This window comes from Ursus arctos, unplaced genomic scaffold, assembly GCF_023065955.2.
Source record: "Ursus arctos isolate Adak ecotype North America unplaced genomic scaffold, UrsArc2.0 scaffold_5, whole genome shotgun sequence".
NCBI lineage: Eukaryota > Metazoa > Chordata > Mammalia > Carnivora > Ursidae > Ursus > Ursus arctos.
The window spans coordinates 62,385,469-62,408,952 of record NW_026623067.1 but is presented as its reverse complement, the minus strand read 5'-3'; the positions used below and the strand labels follow the sequence as shown (position 1 = coordinate 62,408,952).

The 23,484-nt window shown below is 47.0% G+C and overlaps 1 protein-coding gene and 1 non-coding gene across 7 annotated transcripts in view; both read left to right on the top strand.

Moving 5' to 3' along the window:
* The first annotated feature begins 7,988 nt into the window (after positions 1 to 7,988).
* LHFPL2 (LHFPL tetraspan subfamily member 2) overlaps positions 7,989 to 23,484 on the top strand; it is a 151,336-nt gene continuing 135,840 nt past the window's right edge. For 4 of the 6 annotated variants that reach the window (XM_044384100.3, XM_026498737.4, XM_057307053.1 and 1 more), the window contains exon 1: positions 8,003 to 8,322. The gene's annotated coding sequence lies outside the window, so the exon portion shown is untranslated. Of the gene's footprint in view, positions 8,385 to 23,484 lie in introns of all 6 variants that reach the window. The other 2 variants (XR_008957470.1, XM_044384099.3) reach the window with 2 other exon arrangements.
* On the top strand, positions 21,497 to 21,600 carry LOC113255408 (U6 spliceosomal RNA). The gene has a single exon (XR_003316286.1). It is a non-coding gene; the product is annotated as a U6 spliceosomal RNA (small nuclear RNA).

Below are 23,484 nucleotides of genomic sequence, written 5' to 3'. Positions count from 1 at the left end.
TATACGTACCTTAGAAATGCCCATTAAGGCCTGGACGGGGGGAGGCTTGTTTTGGCCTTCCGTGAATCTGTTAAAGATAACGTGGTTTTTCCCCTTCCTGACACACAGATGGTGCTACAAAATCTAATTAAAGGTTGGCCGTCAGTTAGGTGCACGCAAACCCTCTGATCTCACCACCGCGCCCCTCTGCATGTTCCCTCACTCTGTAAAATCTGGACTAAGTTCCAGACTTTTTGGAGAATAACTATGCAGCTGCCATGGCTTGTCCTCCCCCGGATCTGCCCACCTTCCCGTCTACACCCCCCACCCCCTGCCAATACACACGCCTCGGTAATTTACCCCGATTAAAGTTCCGTGTAAACTCAATGGAGTCACCTGATTTGTTTTCTGGTCTCAAAGTGCCTTCTCAGCTTGGGGGCTGCTTTACTTTTCCTCCCCCACCTTCTAACATACTCCTATGAGGGGTACATCACAGTTTCATGCCTCCACTGGAATCTCATCTGTCGGCCCACGTTTTCTGCCTCTGTGGCTGACACTAACCTGTCACGTATCACCCAGCCTGGAAACCTGGAAGTCATCCTTGACTTGTTTTCCTTCACTGACCACCCAGTGGGTGCTGTACGCCTACCACCAGGATGGACAGAGGTCCTCATCCCCACTCTCCTGCAAGATAGGTCTCTCTCTCCATTTCTGGTCTTGCTCTCATCCAGGCCCTCTCCTCCTATCGCAGGCAGAGCAACCTAAATCAAGACTGGACCATCCTGGGATTGAAAGCCTTCATTGGCTTCCTGGGGAAGCCAGGTTGAACTTCTTAATGTGATTCATAGGATTGTTGGGGTTCCCACTTGCATCCAGCCCCTCTCCCCAGTCATTTTCTTCTCATCTCTCACTTTTCCCTTCCGTGTGCTCTTCAGCCATGCACTTGCTGGTGCTGCGGGGCCCTTGTGCATGCAGTCTCCTTTGTCTGAGTGGGCTGCCTTCTACCTTTCAGCTTGGGAACTCCTACTCACTCCTGAAAACAATGTCATCACCCCCAGAAAACCTCCTGTAACACCCTTCCCCTCCTCCCACTGGTTTTCAAAGCCCATGAGCTTCTTTGGCAGCTGCTCAGCACTTTCCCCTAGACCCTTCTCTGTCTCTCCAAAAGGCTGGGTGCCTACGGAGGGCTGGACATGCAAGCTTTATATCCCCAGGCTTAGCATGATGCTCAGCACTGTGTATCAGATGAACACTGTGCGTTCCGGCTATTTATTTAATTGCGGTCCCACTGGCAATCAAAATATGCACTGATCTTCACTGAACTGCATCCACTCACTAGATCTGAAGCTCTTTGGGGCTAGAGTCTATGCCTAGTCATCCCTGGATCCCCCTTACACACAGGAAGCAGATGGTTACCAAAGCTACTCCTGGTTGTTGATAGTACAACCATTTCTCCTATCATTCTTTTTCCTAATTTCTGTTTATAAACTGAGATGTATTTCACATACCATAAAACTCACTCATTGCAAGTGTATAGTTCAGTAGTTTTTCATATATTCGTAGAACTGTGCAACCATCACTGCAATCTAATTTTAGAACATTTTTGCTGCCCCCAAAAGAAATCCATACCCATTAGCAGTCGCTCTTTACTTCCCCCTACCCCCACTCTCCACCCCAGCGCTGGGCAACCATGAATCTATTTTCTGTCTCTATAGATTTGCATATTTGAGACATTTCATATAAATGGAATCATACAATATGTGCTCTTTTGTTACTGGCTTGTTACACTTAGCGTAATGTTTTCAAAGTTCATCCATGTTGTAGCCTGAATCAGTACTTCATTCATGTTTATTGCTGAATAATATAATAAATGTATATGTGTATGACAGAAACACGGTCTAGACAATTCTGTCATCTCTTGTGAACTTTTTACCCTCTCTACTCTGCAGGGCATGAGTCTACTGCTTTTTCTCAGTGAAGACGCTGCACCCAGATGTTTAGATTGCCCAGTGGCTCTTATGTAAGGATTCCCATGATTCAATTCCTCTTAGAAGTTAATGCCAGGAAAAAGTTTGTCTAACTTGAAGAACAACTATGATTCTTTTACCAGACCATGAGAACTGTATTATTCACTGTATGTCTTCTTGCCTTGGCTCTGGGAAGCCTGGACTAAATTTAATGCTCAACTATGGTAAATCAAGACTCTGGTAAGAGAACTTCTTGCCTTCTTCTATTTATTTTTTTTAAGATTTTATTTTATTTATTGATTTGTCAGAGAGAGAGAGAGAGCACAAGCAGGGGGAGCTGCAGGCAGAGGGAGAGGCAGGCTCCCAGTGGAGCAAGGAGCCCGATGCTGGACTCAATTCCAGGACCCCAGGACCATGACCTGAGTTGAAGTCAGACAATCAGTTGAGCCACCCAGGAGTCCCTGTTATTTTTAATAACAAGTCACCCCAGGGCCATATGGAAATAGGCAGAATACACGTTATGATCAATAATACTTAATAATTACATTACCAATAGAAAATAATGTATCTTCTAACTCTAGCACTATGTGAAAATAGGGTGCCCAATAATTGCTGGTTTTATAGATTTATGTGTCGTACTTCTTGTTTTCAGAAGACAATTAAAAGAGTAAAACAAAATAAGTTCCTTAATGGCAAGGTTTTCAGATTGGAGATTGGGTTTTTCAGTCTGGACCAGATTTGGGACAAGCATCCTCTTCATAATGCAAAAAACAGCAGTGGTTTCCTCAAATTCTCATCTCAGCATTGCTACCGAATCACACTGAGTATTTTCCAAATTTTATTGTATGTACTAATGAGGGTAATAGTAAAATCGTACCTCTTAGAGGTTATGAGAGTAACACATAATTCATAATAGAAAAGATAACGCGCAAGTCAGGGGCCAGATGCCAAGCACTGTTGTTATAAAGGGCTAAAGCAGGCTTTCTTTGGATGGTTTTATGCCTGTCATGAATACTGTAAGACAGCTAATCCCCCAAGCTTCTTTGTATTTTGTACCTCTTCAGAGAAAAGTTGTAATCCAGGAAAATGTCTGCAGGTGAATACTTGGGATGAATTGAATTTGCCAGTTTCATGTTATTGAGCAGCTAAGAATGTTGCAGAATTTACATGCAACGTATAAAGTACTATTGCAGTAGAACATTCTCACTGTATGGAAATTTCCACCTCACTTCAGGGGTAAGCTCAATTGGATGAGGGCCAGATGGATTTGTTCATGGTGGTGGTGACATAATAGGAGGAAATGAACAGAGCACCTTCTTGAGTTGAGTTTTGCTGGAGTCTCATGGAATCAAGTTTTGGAACTAGAGGCAGTGAAGCAGACTACTTCTTTTAGGAGTCAGTAGCAAATTACAACTATTGCTTCATTTACAGAATAAAGGAAGGCCAGAAAGTAGAGACTGTGGCTTGAAGATAAAGTGGCCCAACAAACCTTAGTTTTGCCAGAAAAGAGCGAATGCCCAAAATTTTGTGTGCTCATTTCTCTCGTGACTTAGCCACAGTGTATTTTTAGGGCCATGTTTTCCCTTGGCTCCTGTGTGGACAGTGTCTTTAATAGATGTGTGAAAATTAAGGAGTGTTTGCTGCAGATCATTGGGATTTTCCTTATCAGGAGCTCATGGCCCTTAGTATCTGACTGGGTCCTACTGCCCTCCTGTAATGTGGTTACTGAAAAATCCTGCATGACTATTTGCATTTGTAATATTTGTTCTCACTTGGAAACAGTTTGCTATTCTCATTCAACAAATAGCCTAGCACCTTGGTAATGGGATTTCAGGAAAAATAGGAAATTTCTTTTTTTAGTATTTAAGAATGTCATTTTCACCCTTGAGTTAAAAACTGCGAATTGGAGGGGCACCTGGGTGGCACAGCAGTTAAGCATCTGCCTTCGGCTGAGGGCGTGATCCTGGCGTTTTGGGATCGAGCCCCACATCAGGCTCCTCTGCTATGAGCCTGCTTCTTCCTCTCCCACTCCCCCTGCTTGTGTTCCCTCTCTCGCTGGCTGTCTCTATCTCTGTCAAATAAATAAATAAAATCTTTAAAAAAAAATCTTAAAAAAACAAAACAATACAAAAAAACCCTGCGAATTGGAAGCAGAAAATGAAATATGACGTGGCTAAGCCCATTGGATACTGTGGCCAGGTCATTGCTGTAGCCAAAAAGACTGCTTGCTTCTGTCTCACATGGATCAGAGCACTGTTGTTAATTGCCCAGAGCCCTTTTTAATTAGGAAAGCTCTTCAAGTCCTTGTGCTCAAAACTGCCTTTTCTCCATCCATATTTATCAAGGAAAATGGATTCTTAGAGTTTCAGATGATTTCTTTGTATGATTAGATCCATGGATAAAAAGGCAGAATGACCATTTTTAAGAGACTGATTTTTCCCAACCTCAAGTTGGTACACTGCAATTTTGCTAGTTTCCTTGAAGACATTCTCTGCTTAAATCATTTCATTTTCTATGTGATCTTCAAAAGACGTTGATTTCCGAATGTGTGTCTAGCCCTGGAATTCTATGATCACAGTTTAGGAAATATCAATCACTAAGAAGGGGGGGGTGTGGATTTGAGAGGGTAGTTTTTATGAAGATGAATAGGCAAATTTAAAGTTAATCTATATTCAGTATGTTGACAATCATGAAAACATATCAAATGTGTCTGTTGTAAATGCATATTTTATTTGCATTCCAAGCCGATTCACACTCAGAATAGGATACAAAGCGTTTGCACATGAAAAATATCTAGCCCTGTTGATGCAAGTTATACTAGGTGGGGTATAATGTTCAGAGAAATGAGTGATTTGCACAGGCAAGTAAATTTAGAATCACAACACCGTAGCCAAGCACCACTGTAATTTTACCTTGTGACCTATCTAGGGGCTCATAATTATTTTCTTCCAAGGCCTCCTTGTCATTTGACCAAACTCTTTAGGTACCCTTTAATTTCTTATAATTTCGTCCTCACTCATCCCACATTAAGTGCTTCTTGAACATTTGGCTGAAAAACATGAAAGAAGCAGCACTCACAGTATACCAAAGTTCCTGTTGTTATCCTTCTTTTTCCACAAAGCTTAGAAGTACTTTCGTCTTGAACTACACCTCTTAGCATCTCTCTCCTTCTCTATTCTCCCTCCCCTTCCCATCCTTAGTTTCTTACTTCTTATGAACTGTGATTTTTTCTGCTCTTCAGGTCCAAATGATCCTATCTGGGGAACTTGCTTTAATTTTAGCCCAAATAGCAACAAACAGTTCTGAGAAAACCTTAGTTTTAGGTTTCTCAGGTGATTCTCCGGTGAATTCAATAACACAAGGCATAATGTGGGTGTAAACTGCCTAATTTATATGTCCCAGTAGGTATTTCCTGCGTCGGACATTCCGAAAGACACACAAACATTAGGCATTAGATGAGGCACTAATTTAAATTACATCCACATGAAATATGTAATACCACCTCGTGATGCCATGTTTAATTACCTACGGCCCGTGAGGGCACACATTTTTGTGCTGCTTTTCGTTCACTGATGCATCGCTGTGCCTGAAACAGTTCCTGGCATATAGTACGTGCTCAATCCATGTGTGCAATTAGAAGTACGGTCTACTGTCTAAGCACAGAATTAAGTACAGTCTAGTCTATTACCGGCCTGTTTCTGTAATGAGAATATAGGTAACGCAAATGAACTCATTCCTGATTGAAAATATTAATAAAATGGGGTGGTTGTGTTGGTTCACAAGCAGTTGCTCCCAGCACCTTAGTATTTTGCACCACCAAGTCACAGCAGCTCCAAGCAAAACACAGCAGACTGCTGCTTGTGAAGACTGCACAGGGCTGTGCCCGACACCCATTTCCTCCGAGTTCTTTCTCCTGGATTCGTTTGGCCACGAGTTCTAACTTGGAAGGGCTTATTGTGAGGGGGGAATTCAACTCTTTTTTTTTTTTTTTAAAGATTTTATTTATTTATTCAATAGAGACAGAGACAGCCAGCGAGAGAGGGAACACAAGCAGGGGGAGTGGGAGAGGAAGAAGCAGGCTCACAGCGGAGGAGCCTGATGTGGGGCTCGATTCCACAACGCCGGGATCACGCCCTGAGCTGAAGGCAGACGCTTAACCGCTGTGCCACCCAGGCGCCCCGGGGAATTCAACTCTTATCCTTGTACATTTTGTGCTTTTCTTCCCAATTCAACCGCCTCCCAACAACTCTCCTTCCAGTCAGTCCCTTCATCAGTGACCTCCACCCTTTTTTAAAGGTTAAAGTCCTATATTTATATTTACTGTGATATTTATTAGGAATTTAACATGGCTTATAAACCCTGCTAGTATGTTTTTTGGAATGGTTACTGTTTTTGTTAGTGTTCTAGTTGCAATGTTACATAGATTTGGAGTCCTTTGGGGGCACCTGGGTGGCTCAGTCGGTTGAGGGTGGAACTGGTGGTTTTGGCTGAGGTCATGATCTCAGGGTGGTGAAACTGAGCCCCAAGGTGTGGCTCCAAGATCAGAGGGGAGGCTGCTTGAGATTCTCCTTGAGATTCTCCCCCTCTGCCCCTCCCCCCACTAGTGCATGCTCTCTCTGGCGCTCTCTCTAAAATAAATAAATCTTAAAAAAAGAAAGATTTGGAATTCTTTGTTGCTAACCGTATTTTCCCCATAAGCCTTGTTATTCCTAGTGTATGATTTCACAAAATGGGAAGAACACATTCATCCTTTTATAGAAGAAATGTCCTACAAACTTCTTTTCAATGAAGATAAGTAGGCTTTGACTGTGGGAGAAGATAAAAGAGAGTATTCCAGTTCTGGCAAGAGCATCAGCAACTCCCAAGTGGATACAGTATGGAAACTTCTGGGAGGAGGGGAAGAGTCCCGGCTGGCAAGCCAGGCTCTGAGGAGTGGGTAAGTGGGTGGTTTTGAACAGAAGAGTTTTAAATTCAGAATTTTCTGTGGTAAAGTGCCTCCCAGAGCTTTTAGAACAGGAAGTGGCCTGCCGGAGCCCTGTTCTAGGACCGTTACCCTGTAGGCATGTGCAGATGGATGCCCGTGCAAGGAATGGGGGAGAGGGCACTGAAACCATCAAGTCCCCAGGCAGAGAGAACCAGGAAGGTGGCATTGGACTTGGAAAGGACGGGACAACTGGGAAGACCTGAAAATGAAGAATCAATGGGAGTAGCTATGGCAATGGAAGAGGCTGGGAATCGAATTGTAGGGTCTGTGTTCAGGCACCTCGTGTAAAAACTCTTAACCCAGACAAGAGGCAGAGAAGTTGGGGACAGGAGCCCGTCTGACAGGAAAAAAAAGACCAGAAGGGTGTGCCTTCTCAGAGTGTCGGGCTAAATTGCCTTAGGAATTCATCCTGAAACCGTACTTCGGACAGAGGAGGATGTTTCAAAACCCCAAGTAATCTATTTATGAATATTCTTCGTGACTGCTTGAAGTTTCCTCACCTAGAGAATCACAGGGCAAAGAAACGTACGTCTGGAGCCTCCTCTCCGGGAGAGGAAGGTGAAGATGGGGGTCCAGGAAGCCCCAACCCACCCTCCCGTATAGGAGTCCCGCGGATGGCCGGACAGACATTTTCCCGCTCCGGCCCGGGCCCGGGGAACTGCTTCGGGCGCTCCAGGGCCCGGGCTCCGCGGAAGGAGTCCGGCCTATCACCCCCGACTCCGACTTCGCCGCTCCCTGCCTGGGCCGCGCGCATTCTCCGCGCTCCTGAGGCAGTTTCCCGAAACTGCCCCCGAAGTTTCCCCGGAGCGGCCCGGGGGTCCTCCGCAGGATTCCAGGAGGCGCCGCCGCCGCCCGGCGGGCGCAGTGACCCGCTCCCAGGCCCCGGGGCCTGCGCCCCTCCTCCCGGGGATCCCCTTTCGCCAGCAGCCTAGCCAGCAGCCTCCCCGGCCCCGCAGGACACTCCCCTCCGGAGGCCGGGCCTCCTCGTCCCGCCACCGCCCCCGCCTCGCCCCCGGCCGTCCCGCCCCGCCCCGCGCGAGGCGCCGGGAGAGCCCCGGGCTCCGACCCCTCCCCCTGAACGCCCGGCCCGAGAGCGGGACGGGGGCGGCGATGGTGACTGGGCAGCGGCGCGGGGCCGGATCCTGGACAGGGAGGCTCGGCCGCCTCTTTCTTTCTCTGCCCCCGCCCCTCTCTCTCCTCCCTCCTTGCTAGCCCCGCCGGCGGCCGCCGAGGTCGGCGCTCTCGCCTCGTCTCCTCCCCCCACCCGGGGACCCCCTCCTCTCGCCGCCTCCTCCTCCTTCCCCGAGCGGCTAGCTGAGAGGAGGCGTAACGGAAAGCCCCGGCTGGGGGAAGGCTGCGAGCTCGGAGCCGGAGACGCTGAGCCCGGGCCGGGTGAGTTGGAGTCGCCGGGCCCCGCGCGCGCTGCGGGAGAGAGAGCCCGCAGCCCCGGCCAGGTGGGGCGGGCGGCGGGGGTGGGGGGCACGGAACCGCCGGGGCGGGAGGAGCTCGGGCTGCGTGCGCGGCGGCTGGCGCGGGAACCTGGCTCCCGCGCCCCCGGAGCCCACGGGGAGGGAAGAGGACCGTCCCCGGGACCGGGACGGGTGTCGGATGCTGGGAATGGGAGGGAACGGCTGCTTCTCTTCTCACCGCCGCGGCCGCCGGCAGCAGAAGTGGAAAAATTGTGCCTGGAACGGCAATTTGCCGGGAAGCCGGCGCGAGCCGAGCTCTCCCGCCGCCGCTGGCGGGCTCCGACCGGCGGCTCCCGCGGGCACCGCGGCGCGCGGCTTTGGGCGCAGTCCGGCGCCGAGGTCCGCGCGCTTGGTACCGCGCCTCGGGGGCCGCGCGGTGGTCGCCCCGGTAAGGCCTGGTGCGTGTCGTTGGGTCACGCTGGCCACAGACGTCAGCTGCTTTCCAATCTGGGCTGCATTTTTGTGGGCAGCGCAGTGAATTGGGTTGCGGGCTGGAGGAGGTGGGCGTGGAGTGGGGAAGACCACATCTGGGATGGGTGGTTGAGCCCATAGAATGGGGTGAAGGACTGGGGAAGACTCCCTATGTGTTTCTGGATGTTTTTAGGCACGAAGTTTCTCCCCACCCCGTTTTCCCTTCCATTCAGCGGTCTAGTGTTCAAAAGAATTTTCTTCCATCCCGTTCATCTTTTCTCTTAAACTAGGAGTGTCCTGAGTTTCACGAGAGTCCGTGAGCTGTTTCAGTGCGAGTAAATGAGAGTAAAGACAAAGTCTTATCTCCCACCCCCATCTTCGCTCCCCCCCCCCCGGACCATTTCCTCTATTTCCCGTTTTCTCTCTGTGGTTGTGTGCGTACTTGTAGGTTGCCATCAGTGACCCACACGTAGAAGTACAATTTCTGTTTGAAATCGCAAAGTAGCCCCTGTAGACCAGTGTGTATTTGAGCCAAAGGGAGGAGAGGGGTGAGTGAGAGGGGGAGGGGAGCGGTTAGAGTCTCGTCCCAGAGAGTTAAACCTGAGTAACCGAGTTCGAAGGAACGTTTATCATGGGCACGTTGCTTTTGCTACACTCACTCGCTTGAGAGCTCCACCTCCAACAGGTTTAAGCGAGGATCCGTGCTAATTTCTTTGGCATTGCCCTTTCCTGGGTGTTTCTGATTGATTCCTCCTGGTCTTTTTAAAAAACCGACGACTTTTCAAATTTAAGAGATAGGGAACACATGTTAGTGGGAAGATGAAATGTTTTAAAGATAGAGGAAAGAAATAAAATCCAAGATTCTCATTTCTTTTTGCTGTCGTACTGTGACAGGTTTGTTATTAATCTGTGTCAGATTGGGATGAAATAGTTGAGTTTGAAGTAATGCTACTGTTATGGTATGATATTTTTCTAAGCACTCACACGTACAGCAGGTAGTGTGTCTGGTTGTGGTTTGCAAAGGGTGCAGCAAACATTTTAGGCCAGGAAAGAAGACATGGCATGTTGCAGATGATAGGGGTGGGGAGGGAGAATCATTTGTCTTTAGAGCAGTCCAATTAGGAAGAATAATTACTCTGCAAATGAACATGCTCAAATGTAATTTGAATCATGGTACGTGAACCAGTCATTTGTCTTTAGGAAGGAAAAAGGATCTTTGTAGATGGGAGCAAAGCGATGCCTTCTGGAAGAAGGAATGTATAGTGTTGATCCATGTGGATAGGCTCAGAATTGATGGCCCCTGCCTACAAAGATGTGTGGACTGATGAATCAAAGAGATTCCACTGCATATAGTGGACAGGGCAGGAAGGAAAAGTCCATAGTGGAAGACAGAAAAACAACATGTAGAGAAGTACATAGTCTTTTTTAATGAACATTGTGTACAGCTTCTCAACTTCTTTATTGCAAAGACTTGACAGAGTAGGAGGTGAAAATACAGGAGACCCAAATTGGTGCTGTCGAGTTCCCAGAGGTACTGCTTACTATCTGAACTTTGGACAAGTTATTTCATTTCTCTCAGCCTTGGTTTCTGTGTCTATAAATCGGTGGCAGTAAGAGTTCAAGTCAAAGACTAACCTTGGAGATTAACTAGGATTACTTTTGTATAGGACTTGGGGAGGTGCCTCGTGCTAAGTGCTCAGAAAATGTTAATGTTGGTTGTCAAGTATTTCAAATGCCCTGGAAAAAGCAGTGCCATTCAGAGTCGGAATGGATACCTGATTGAAAGTGAACTGTGGTTGCTTAAGGCAGCCCCTGAGTTGAGGCTGTACCCCTGCCTCTGGCAGCCCACAGACAGAAACAGTTCATCTTTCTAGAACTTACGTGCTGCCTCCTTTTGGCCCGTTCTGGTCAGCCTTCTCTGGGACTCCAGTTCTAGGGATTGTGTTGTACAGGCTCTGTGCGGCTCCGAGGACAAGAGCACAGGTATGGCTTACAATTCCAGGCCTCACTGACCCTGTGATGGCAGGTTCTCAGGTTTCAGTCCCATGAAAGTAAATATCCAAATTTTGTTTGAGGGAAAAACAAAACCAAACCAAAAACCTTTAGTGGTGGACAAGGTGTATGCCTCTTGGGGAATCCTGAAAGCAACATCTTACTCAATGCTTACTGCTCTTGGAAAGATACAAGCAGTAAGTAAATATCTCATCTCTAGAATTTTTTCCAAAAAGCAACTTTAAAGTATGCTTTGGGGTTAGTGATGCACTGCCCAGTTTTTATTAAGGTTGTACTTAACAAAGTGAACAAAAGGCATTCTTAGCAAAACACTATTTCTTGAGCAGGGGAATTATGCTGTATATTGTTCTTGTAATTGAGGAGGACTGCCTATTTGCTCATTCATCCATTCTTTTATCCTGTCATTCAGCAAATACCTATGAAGCCTGTCCCAAGGGCTAGACTCTGTTCTGGCCCCTGGTAACACAGCAAGAAGCAAGAGCAGGCCTCTTCTCTCAGAGTACACGTTCTAGTTGGGGAAGCAAACTCTGTGTGCACAGGACCTCCATAATCCCGGGAAGCTCCTTTTGTGATTTAGAAGAGCCTGTGCTGGGAGAGCAGAGTGCTGGCTGGGCTTGCTTCCCTCCCACAAGCCGGCCTGCTCAGAGGGAGTGATCAGGCTGCGGGTGGTGACAGAGGCAGCCAGCCCTGTGGGTTCTGGGTAGGGGCAAGGGAGAGAGAGGGCGTTCTTTTTTCCCCGTGCTTTATAAAAGTCTGTGTCCAGTTTGAGTAGTGGGTGAGTAGAACCACCAGCCACATGCCATGAAAACAAATAGTTTTTTTCTCAGAGGTGAAATTTCTCAGCCTTAAAAAGGCAAAGAAGGAATTAAAGGTCAATTTTGATCATCAGCTTTTAAAACCCGAGTGTGTCTAGGGAAGAATCTGGTGTGGCACTTGAAACACTTCTTTCTGGAGCTCGCTCGCTGCATAAGGTGTGACTGAAGGACTAAAGAGTGGATACTTGGTTCCTCATATACCTTTCAGGTTTTCTTTTGCATCACTTTAAAAATAACATTAATACATGATGCAATAATAATTGCATGTTTGGAGTCTAGGAGGTTTGCAAAGATGTAAGGTAGTCAGGGCTCTGATAGCAGTTGTGTGGACTGGGGGCAAGGTTGTGTAGGGAAGGCCCTGAGGGTACTGGGTTTGGGTCCTGCGCTGAGGAATCTGAACTTCATATCCAAAGCTGGGTGAACAGTGGAGAATTGGCAGCAGGTAATTGACTTGCTTTATTGTGCTTTAGAAAGATCTTGGTGGCCCAGAAGTGGGCTGGGTGACAAGGAGACCAGAATGGGGACAGAGGTGAGTTGGGAGGCTAGTGCAGGAATCCATGAGGGACTTGGAGAAGGCGAAGGAGTGGTGGGGGGAGGCTGGGAGAGACTGGTCACACTTCCTTGGTTATCTTTTGGTTGTGGGCACGTAGTGAGATGGAGTCCAGGGTGACCAGTCATGGCACCATTCACTGAGGTAAGCAGCTGTGGGGAACCTCAGTTGGAGGAGATGGTGAGGACTAATGAGCTCAGTTGAATCCCAACTGAACTGTGAGCCTTCCAGGGAGATGCCCAGCAGAGAGCTGGATACACAGGGAGGAAGAGAGGTCTGAGCTAGAGGTGAAAGATGGAGGTATTTTATAGTAGTGGCAAGTGGTTGACTAGTTGGTGGAGATTTACTAAGTAGTGCTCAGGGTGGAGTAATTGGTGTCCTTGTAACTGAATTTTTCTCTTTTATCCTTTCAACGGGCCTAACTGGGGATAGTCAAGCCCCTCACCTTTGCCTTAAATGACCAGTCTCTTACTGGTGTTATTTTACAGATGTGGTGAGATCTGTTTGTTATTTTGACCTGAAATCATTGAGAGGAATATATGTAGAATGGCTCTGAACATATTGAATAGCTAGGATGTACACCTGGTGAAACTGAGTAGCGCCCCCCCCCCCCCCAACACAAAGCACACACACAGACATCCCAAAATTCGTATTTGGAAACCCCAGTCCCCCGTGTTTTAGTATTTGGAGGTAGGGCCTTTGGGAGGTGATTAGGTTTGGATGAGGTCATGAGGGTGGGGTTCCCATGATGGGATCAGTGTCCCCCGGAGATGGGAAAGAGAGCAGAGCTGGTGAGCTCCCCCTTCACCACAGAGAGAAGGCTGCTATCTGCAAACCTGGAAGAGGGTTCTCACCAGGAACCAAACCTGACAGTGCCTTGGTCTTGGACTCGCAGCCTTCAGAGTAGTGAGAAAAAAATGTTGTTTAAGTCACATGGTATTTTGTCATAGCACCTCGAACTATTACACAGGTATGTGTTGTATTTCAAAAAATGAAAGATGACCCTTCTGCTGAGAAAGTAGTTTTGTGTGCATCTGTAAAATACCAGATCCAGTTAAAGAGGTATGTTATCTGCGTGTTTTCTTGGTTAAACCGTAATACCATCATCTAGGTCAAGAGAAGTACCCAACTAAGACTTGGAGACTTGCCAGGTAAGAAAGGAGAACCTCAGTGTATGTATTTTGACTTTTCCTCCCGTGGGTTTGTTCTCACTTGGATTTAATACCATGTTTGTGGATTAAGTGGTGTTTTGGAGACTATTTAAAAAATATTTGAGTGAAAATTAAGATTTCTGAGGTGTTTACTTGGGTGAATTTTTGAGGTTCCATTTAGGACAGTGCAGCCAAACTAGCTTTTAGGCTCTTCACACGGTGTCTAAAACATTAAGTACTGAATTCTGTAGTCAGTTACAGGATTTGAGTGAAGAATATTGAGGGTTTCAGCGGGTCCGTAACAAACAGTGTTTAACACTGACTGAGGTGACATTAGCCATGAAAGCAGTTCTTTCCTCGTGTCTTCTCTGTGGACAGAGAGTAGTTCATGAGGTGTCACCAGGTTTCCTGGCTTTCGGCAACTTCAGGGTAATGCATTGAAGATTTGCAGCCCAGGCTAGTGTATGAAGCTAGGATGTTACAACAGTAAATATGGGGCCTTTCAAAGCACCCCGGGTTTGTGGAACTAAGGATATTTCCGTGTGGGCTGAATATCTCTCATCCTACAAATGCATAGACTTATGGGGATCCCTGGATGGCTGGAAGGGAGCTGCACACATGCTTGTGGTTCCCAGGTCTTTATTTCCAATGGCTCCATACCCCCTTTCTCCCAACACTGATTTTCTCCCCTTAGAGAGGCCTCTGAGGACACGGTGAGAAGGCAGCCGTCTGCAAGACAGGAAGGTGGCTCCCAATCTGGAGATGCCTTGAGAACTTATATTGGGAAAACGAACTTTTGTTTCCATGTCCATGAAAGAGAGGCTTATCTGCCTTCTTTTTTGAAGTTACCATATGGCCCTCGAGGGCTGTTGCTGTTAATTTAAATTTCATTCATTTGTGGAATAATTAAAAGTGTGCAGAATAGACCCCAGTGATTGCTTGTTAATGGCAGGCATGCTGTTGGATCTGTGCGCACTTCCTCCCCTGACTGCTGTGGATTTAGGGTAAGACCAGTGGGGATTACTCACCATTGTCAGCAAGAGCACCTCCCCTCACCCTTGCCTGCTTAACTGGGGTGCCATTGAAAGGAAAGCTCTTAGCCATAGACAGCCTAGAAAGATGGAGACTAAACTTGTAACTGTTCATGTTGGGCTGCTGTGATTGATTACAAGTGACTGGTTACTTTCTTTCTTGTCCTGTTTTTCATATTTTCTGTAGATAATAGCATGTTACTTTAAAATCAGAGCAAAACATTTGGTGGGTTTATGTATGTGTGTGTGTGTGTGTGCGTGCGTGTGCAAATACTACTGGCCCCAACACTGTACATCTCCTTAAATCTGTGGTGCATCTATTATAAAGCAGGTTTCTGCTTTAAAAAGAATTGGAATTCCTATTTGTTGTAAACACAGTTGCTCATAGTGGAAGGCTGGGAATACAACCGGGATGGGTGCTGTGACCCACAGCCAGACTGGGGCAGCTTCCCCTGAACTATAGGCAAGAACCCACCCCTTACCCTGTATTTTGTATGTTTTCATAAACGTTGTAGTTGTGATTTGAGAGGTGTTTCACTTCCATAGCTAAGCATGTAAATATCTTTCTGATGGATAAGAACTCTTGAATTAAATCTGATAAGTACTCAATTAAATCTGTACTATACTGATAGGTTTCTTTCTTTTTAAAAATTGTTTCAGTGTTCATTAGAACCCCAACCATCAGCGAGGTCTTAAATATCCCTTTAGGAGCAACCTCTCTGCAAGCCTGGAAAATTAGAGGGGCTCTTTTTCCTCTGCTGATTCTATTGTTCAGCATTTTCTTTCTTTCCACACTGAGCTGTGTTGTCAAGGGCACCTGGAGTTCAAGCTTCCTTTCTCCTGGGCCAGGCTGCAGTTGGGCCGAATTTCACATGTTGTTTTCCAGTTTTCAGGCAGTTAGCCAGTTGTTTAAGGATGGTTGTAACTGCGTGGACAGTAGCTTCATTTAATGTTAGGTAAGTGGTGCATGGCATACACTTATTCAGGGCAAATTAACCTCTTAAAATTTTAAAACTTTTTTTTCCCCCCTCTTGCCCATAGAGACCAAATTTTCTGAAATTAAAAATAACGGATTGGAGAGTCTGGGAACTGCAAACTTACCAGTAAGCAGTCTTTTTGTCTTCATAAATGACTACCAGTTGTGTATTCAATATTGACTTAAGAAAAACACGGGTCACAACTTTAAAAACAGTCTAAAATCTCATCCAGTTTTTTAAATGGCTGTTCCCAGAAGATGATCCGACATAGAGAAGTATCTCTAAACAGATACTTTGACTCTCATTTGCTAACTTTTATAGTAGTCCTTTCATGGTTCTTCTGTATGGGGAGCTCGTAATTTGTTTTGCCAACCTAATTACTAATTCTGCATGGATTTGTGCTGTACTGTGTAGTGTACTGCGCTGGCTTAAACAGGTGACTGTAGGCCTTTTTGATCTGAATCCTTTTAGTAAATGAGTGTGCTTACGTTGTCTGCTCTGTTGATGTGTTTTTTCCAGTTTGTGCTGAGGTCTGTAGTTTTTCTATTAGTTAAAGAAAGGGCAGCATCAAAGGGAGCTAAGCCCATGTGAGGAATGCGTATAACTATAACCTGAAGTCTAAAAGAGCTGTAGCCAGGTAAAGAGGCCACACTTAATGAAAAGAACCCAAGTGGTGGTGGTGATGGCAAAGTGTGACAGGTTGTATATTCACCTGTGTGGACAGGTGGCCGGTGGACTGTTGAAGATAGTCTGATCAGCTCTGCAGCAAAGGGACCATTGCTTCCTAGGTCCAGAAACTAGACTCATGGACCCTAAGACTACGTGAGGTCTCTTGGCAGCTACTCCAGTCAACACAACTGGCATGTTTTAAAAACATTTTAAAATGAGAAGTGCCATCAGGTTAGATTTCCTCTTGCTTATATGTGCGTGTGAGATTTTTAAAATCTTGACCCTGGGACTTCCCGGTGCTGTCCAGATCATTCTGAATTCTGACCTGGTCATCGGTCATGTCGGCCATCCCTCTGGGCTGTGTGTTGTGTTCCTCGATCATCAGTCATTGAGCGTCTTTGAGTTCCTTACTGGTGCTGTATTATTAAGCCTTCTCTTGTCATTCTTCTGAGTCCTCTTAGTAACCAGGGGTGTGTCAGCCTTTGTAAGCAGCCAGAGGGGAGAGGGTTGGAGTCTGTGCCAACGAACGAGAGGAAGCTACCCTTGCCCTCATTAACACAGTGTTGGAACCGAGAGAGCCAGCGTTCCTTGGTATTGTTTGACTTTGGATTGTCTGTATTGATCGATGCTCATGGGGTCCATATTTCAGCCTTCTAAGGAATGTTAAAGTGAGACGAGGATGTAGGAGATGATCAGTACTTAACTGCCTCTTTCTAACTCCCTAAAAGTTGGGCTTTGGACTAGCAGCTGCCGATGGTGATTAGGTCCCAGGACAAACTGAGACTGACAAGAGTGTGAGGGCAGAAGGCCTCTGAGAGTCTGGAGTGTCCGTGGGTAGGCTGATGACCTGTTCCACAGGTGGGGGTAGAAGTCTCACATTGGCACACTCAGATCTCAGTGTGCACAGGAACGCCTCGGATGCTGTTACAGTGCCGATACTGCTTCAGCAGGCCTGGCTGGGGCGTGCGGTTCTGTGTTTCCAGCGAGCTTCCTGCCACGCTGGGGCTCGTGGCTCTGTGGAAAACACTCCCAGCAGCCAGCCAGGCCTCACGCAAAGCTGGGACCTGTGTGACCGTGAACTAGTCAGCTGGAGGCTGAAACCTGTAAAGTCTTATAACCAGGAAGCACCTGTGGGGCCTGACTTTAAATTGGTTGCCTGCTACTTAGGGCTGGTGTCTTTTGGGGTGAGATGGAAGACCCTCAGCTTCCTCACTTCCTCAGGAGCAGCTGTGTATTGTTTCCCTTTAGTCCTTAGGGCAGAGAGGTTCTGGAGGGTCTTTCAGGTGGGATATGATTAACCTAAAGGGCAGGTTTTGTTTTTGCTAAGCTTTAGTTAAATTGATTTCCTCATACATGTTGACTGTATTCCATAATTCTATTTATCTATCTATCTGAGAGGGAGAGCGAGTGAGGGAAAGCAAGCTGGCATGCGTGCTCGCACACGTTGAGACAGGGACCGAGGGAGAGAATCTTCAAGCAGACTCCCCGCAGAGCATGGAGCCCTTGGCAGGGCTTGATCTCACCATCCATGAGATCAGGACCTGAGCAGAAACCAAGAGTTGGCTGCTTAACCGACTGAGCCACTCAGGTGCCCCTATATTTCATAATTAAAAAAAAAAAATTATTTATTTATTTGAGAGGGAGAGTGAGCACAAGCTGGGGGAGGGCCAGAGGGAGGAGAAGCAGACTCCCTGCCAAGCAGGGAGCCTGAGACAGGGCCCCATCCCAGGACCCTGAGATAGATTTCCTAATTTTAACTAGATAAAGAGGGCTCTAACTAGGAGCGCCTGAGCAACTCAGTCGGTTAAGCGTCTGCCTTCAGCTCGGGTCATGATCCCAGGGTCCTGGGGTGGAGTCCCACATTGGGTTCCTTGCTCTGAGGGCAGCCTGCTTCTCACTCTGCCTGCCGCTCCCCCCACTTGTGCTCTCCCTCTCTCTCTCTCTCTCTCTCATAAATTAATGAATAAAATCTTATAAACAAAAACAAACCCATAATACCATCATCTAGGTCAAGAGAAGTACCCAACTATGACTTGGAGACTTGCCAGGTAAGAAAGGAGAACCTCAGTGTATTTTGACTTTTCCTCCCGTGGGTTTGTTCTGATTTGGATTTAATAGCATGTTTGTGGATTACGTGGTGTTTTGGAGACTATTTAAAAATATTTGAGTGAAAATTAAGATTTCTGAGGTGTTTACTTGGGTGAATTTTTGAGGTTCCATTTAGGACAGTGCAGCCAAACTAGCTTTTAAGCTCTTCACATGGTTTCTGAAACATTAAGTACTGAATGTAGTTCAGGCATAGACCCCTCCTCTAAGGTTTTGACTTTATAAGACTGGAGAGGGTCCTGGGGATCTGTATGTTTTTAAACAAAGCTTCTAGGTAGTTCTTAAGGTCAGGTAGGTTCTAGAAACATGAATGTAGAGGAACGCTGATTTAGAAACCCATCTGTCTGAGCCTGTGATGCTGACCATGTCTGAGGGACACCCTTACATGTTCTTTTCTTGGCCTCTTGGGTACTGGTTTCTTTTCCCGTGGAACCACTTTAATTTTTATCTTGACACATGCTTTTATTCTTACGGAGAGGCCCTTATCTTGGATGGGACCAAATCAGAGAGTCCTTTTTCAACAGCGTAAGACATCAGTTCTGTGAAGCTGTTATTTTTAGGAAGGTTTTATAGACACTGACTGTTAAGTGCTTTTGGGCATTCTTGGAAATACTAGTCTCTAAGCTTTGGGCCTCTGTGGCGAAGTCCAAGGAATGTCCTGCAGCTGACTTTTCCCACACCCTCACCCACTTTGGTTTAGACAGACAGCTGGGGATAATGAGTGTCCCCTTTCTAAGTAAAGCTGACTAGAGATGGCTGAGGAAGGGTCCTCAGCCTCCACAGACCAGTTTGGTTCTGATCCGGGTGAACTGACAGATTGAGGAGTTGGGCTTTCCATGCTGTTACGTCAACATTGACCTCCCTTTCTACAAATGTGGGGTCATCTCAGTCCCACCCTAGAGACCAAGCCAGTTTATGAAGTGGATGAAGTAGGAAATGGTTGGCGTGATGGGGTTGGAGGGGTGGAGAAGGGATTCTTCCCTGGTGATTCTGACACTGTTAAATTTCCATCAGAAACTACATTAGAAGCAGGCTTCATGCCAGAGATCTTTGGTTATTTGAACCTTTATTACTAGGATTTCCTGACTGATAACACCTGTAACATCGGGCAGGGAGATCCCTGTAGTGGCTTTAACAATGGTCACTGAGATGAAGAAGATTCCTGCTAGGTCTCGAGTTATGTATGACAGCATCAAAGTCCCCAGGAACTGCCGAGTGGGAGTCATAAACTGATCTATTAAAAATTAAAAAATAAAGTGGAATTCACTTAACTGTGTGCCTAAGATTTTTATCACTAGGGAAATGTGGGTGAAACACTTCTTTTTAAACCTCTTCTTCAACACGTAAGCATCTGTAGGACAGGGAACATGTTTCTTATACCGTCACAGGAATAATTTCATAAAATGCTTCTCAAAAGCAGTTAGCTACGATCAGGGTTTGAAGAGCATGGACTCTTGACTTTGATGGGGTGAAGTGGGGTCCTGGACGAGGAGAGCGTGCTACAGAGGATAGCTAGAGGCAGCAGGTGTGTGGGGCAGCTCACCAGGAGCCAGGCTACCTGGGAGGGCACTGCGCAGAACTCGTTCTGGTTCAGTGTGTGTGTGTGTGTGTGTGTGTGCACGCGCGTGTGTTTGCTGTGTTACAGGGACTCAGCCTTGATGATGTGTGTGGCATATTTCCATCTAATGGGGCTATTTCACATATACTTGACCAGTTGTAATGAAAAGCCAGGCGATTTAGATAAGAAAATTAAGATTAAACATCGTAATTGTACTTGGGATTATTTTGTCTTTTTTAAAAGTCTGTTTAATTTTGAGAGAGAAGCTTGGGAAATGAGTCAGTGTCTGTACCTGCTTATTAACAGGTGAACTTGGCCAGTAGGAGGGACCTTCCTCTACGTAGAGGCTTTTTCCCGGCTGGTTTTGAGAAGGGCTTGACTCTTCTGAGATCCCATGCCACCTAGAAAGTGTGCGTTAGTGCATGCTTTTTCTCTCTTATCTGCAAAGAATAGTTTATAGCTCCTGGCTGAACTCTGAACTTGGACATCCTATTACCAAAGCTTGTTTGAGTGTTAACAGTGTGTTTTCAGAATAGTATGATGATGGGTTGGGAGATTACATTTGCCCCTGCTGACTGAGCAAGCCTGAACTGATAGAGAAGTGATACAGAAGTCCATCCCAGGCACCAGAACTCTGGAAACTTTTATGAAGACTGGCCACACCCTCACTGACGGCCATTTCCTGCCCCTCATGCCCCCAGAGTCCCTCTTATCACTTTAGATGGGGTTTAGTGCCCCTAATTCTAAGATTCACAAGATGTCCCTTCAGGTTCTTGGGCAGGGTCTTGAGATAAAACACACAAAAAATGAATCGATCGATTCTTTCACAAATAAAATACCTTTGTCTTCAGTGGGTACTGGTTTCCTGGTATCCAGGAAAGGTGGGAACACACAGCCTGTGAGTGTTGGGAAGCATTGAGAACCGTCTATACTGCCTCCCATGGTGTGACCGTGAGCTTGCTCTTTGACCTTGGACAAGTCCTTTTACCTGTTTGTGCTAGAGAAGGTGAGGGGATGAATCTAGGCCTGAAATTCTTACTCTAGGTGAGTCTGTATGTTCACGTGTTCAGTCATTCAAGCTTATTGAGCCCCTCAGGGAGCTGACCGTCTGGAGACAGCAGAACAGTCGTTATCTTTCTTGTGGGTAGTGAGGTGTGCAGTGCAGGGTGGGTAGGCCGCGCGTGACGTGGAAGAGGCCGTTAGAAGGTGTGAGCACCACATGCCCAGAGCAGGTGGGGAGGCTGGAGAGCTGGGGTGTGCAGTCTAGGGAAGGCACTGGGGATTTCTGCAGTATTGCTTGTGCCCCTGGTCCACCCGTGTTGGCGTGTCCTGCTAGGAGATCCCGTAGCTCAGCCAGCCTGGTTGTGGCGTGGCCAAGAGGGGCAGGCTCTGGAAGCTGAGTAGTGTGGTTAGAGCGTGCAGTGGATCACCATGATCCGAATACTGTTTCTATGTCTTGGACCCCATTTTTCCCCTTTGTAAAGAAAACCAGGAACTATAGAAACAAGAATGTGAGGATTTGCCTGCTCTTTACAGAAAAATGCCTTTTGTGGGGGGAGGGGTATTTTTTTTTTCCCTAGAGAGAGAAGGTAGATATTCAGAGAGAGAGGCAGCTGAATTGAGCTCTTCTCAACCCCGAATTACTTGATGCTCCTGGGCCTTGATGTGTCTGTAACCGCAGAGGGTGCTCCACACTCCAGGAAGAAACCTGACCCTCGCATAAAACCACACAGAGCTTTCTGGATGGCCCGTTTCTTTTCTGGAGTGGTCAGATTTTATATCTAGGTGGGAGGAGAAGCATTGTCCAGAGAAATGTGTGCCCGCTTTGGCGGCTCATACACTAAAACTGGAACAGTACAGAGATGAGCATGGCCCCCGCGCAAGGATGAGAGACAAATCTGAGAAGCATTCCATATTTAGAAATGAATGAATGAGGGGCGCCCGGCTGGCTCAGTTGGAAGAGCATGCGACTCTTGATCTGGGGCTCGTGAGTTCGAGCCTTACATTGGGTGCAGAGATTGCTTAAGAATAAAAGATCTTTAAAAAAGTAAAAAATGAATGAATGAATAACTAAGAAAGAGAAGTGTGTGTCCCCTTTGCTGAGGCTGGAGTTCCCTTTGCCTGCCCTAAAGCAGTTGCAGCCTGCAGAAGGGGATGTGGCATTTCTTGGGGAAATAAAATCCTCCTGCAGCGGTGGGCCCTGGGCTCTCTACCCATCAGTCTGCAGGGCTAGGAGCAGTTCCGAGCATCAGCAAGGTCGTGCATTTTCTTGTAAACAAAAATGGACATCACAGATAATAGGCCAGGCCAGCTCTGTACTCTGTACTCTTCCCAACCCCGGTCCGGGCACTGTCCCCATTTAGTGCTTTACTGCCTTTAAGGACCATCTGAATCACCTGGAGAGCTTTTAATAACACGTCCGGCTGGGCCGCACCCTCAGAGATTCTGAGTTGCTAGGTCTGGGATGGGCTGAGAATTCACATTTCCTTTTTTTTTTTTTTTTAAAGATTTTATTTATTTATTAGACAGAGATAGAGACAGCCAGCGAGAGAGGGAACGCAAGCAGGGGGAGTGGGAGAGGAAGAAGCAGGCTCATAGCGGAGGAGCCTGATGTGGGGCTCGGTCCCACAACGCCGGGATCACGCCCTGAGCCGAAGGCAGACGCTTAACCGCTGTGCCACCCAGGCGCCCCATAGAATTCACATTTCTAACACACTCCCCGTTGATGTTGATGCTGCTGGTCTGGGGACCACACTTTGAGAACCACAGTGACACCAGGCACTTCTTGACCTTCTGGAGGGTGTGTTGGGTCAGGCAGACTCCACTCCCAATGGGGTGTCTGCTTGTGGGGAATTGCCCAGTGCCGGAGGAACTGGGAAGCAGTGGTTCACTGGAGAGGGGACCCAGCCTGAGAGCCTTTTCTCTCAGTGCTCTCCACACGGACCAGGTATGTGGCATTTGGGGTAGCTGAGTGGGACTCTTATTGCCTCCTTCTAATACCTTCTTTTCTGAGGTGTTCCTGGACCATGCTGCTCTCCTCTGTAAGAGCCTTCATAGGCTTGCTATTGGCCTTAAGGCGAATTCCAAACTCTCTAAAATGGCTGCAAGGCCTTTTGTGATTCTGTCCCTTTACAGCTTCGTGTCTTGCCAGTCTTCCTCTTGGCCCCTGAAATACTCCAGTGGTCACTAACCCCTTTCTTGGGTAAAGTCACTCTGTTCTTCTCACTTCAGGGCATCCCATTCTGCTGGTGCCTCTGCCTGGCAGGCTGTTTGCTTGTCCTCTTAGTCTGGCCACCTCCTGCTTGTCAGATCTCAGGGTGGCCATCACTTGCTCTGGTGAGCTTCCTTCGACCCTTCTTGGGACCAGCTAGGGCTTCTGTAAAGTCTTTATATCATCTTGTGTTTTTCTCACTTGGCTCCTGTCAGCTGCGTCAGGGTCCTGATTACTGCCTGTTTATTTCTCTGTCTCCCTGGATTGTAAGCTCCCAGAGGGCAGTGAACCCATCACATGTTCAGTCATGTGACTCTCAGCGTGGCTGAAAAGTATCCTTGAGATATCCTTTGAGAAGGATACTGCAGGGGAGGAAACTGAGGCAAAGGTAGGTTAAGTATCTGGCTTACAGTTACCGGGTCACTGAGTTCCAGCACTGGGATTCTAACCCAGGTCTCCCTGACCCAACCCTCTAGCCAGACTCTCTGCTTTGAGACCCAGGAGCCCTAGGCATGGTCCGCAGGTCTTTCCTGGGAGTGTTAAAAGACTACTTGTCCCAAATTAACAAAAATGGCCCTTTCCTGTTGTTTTTC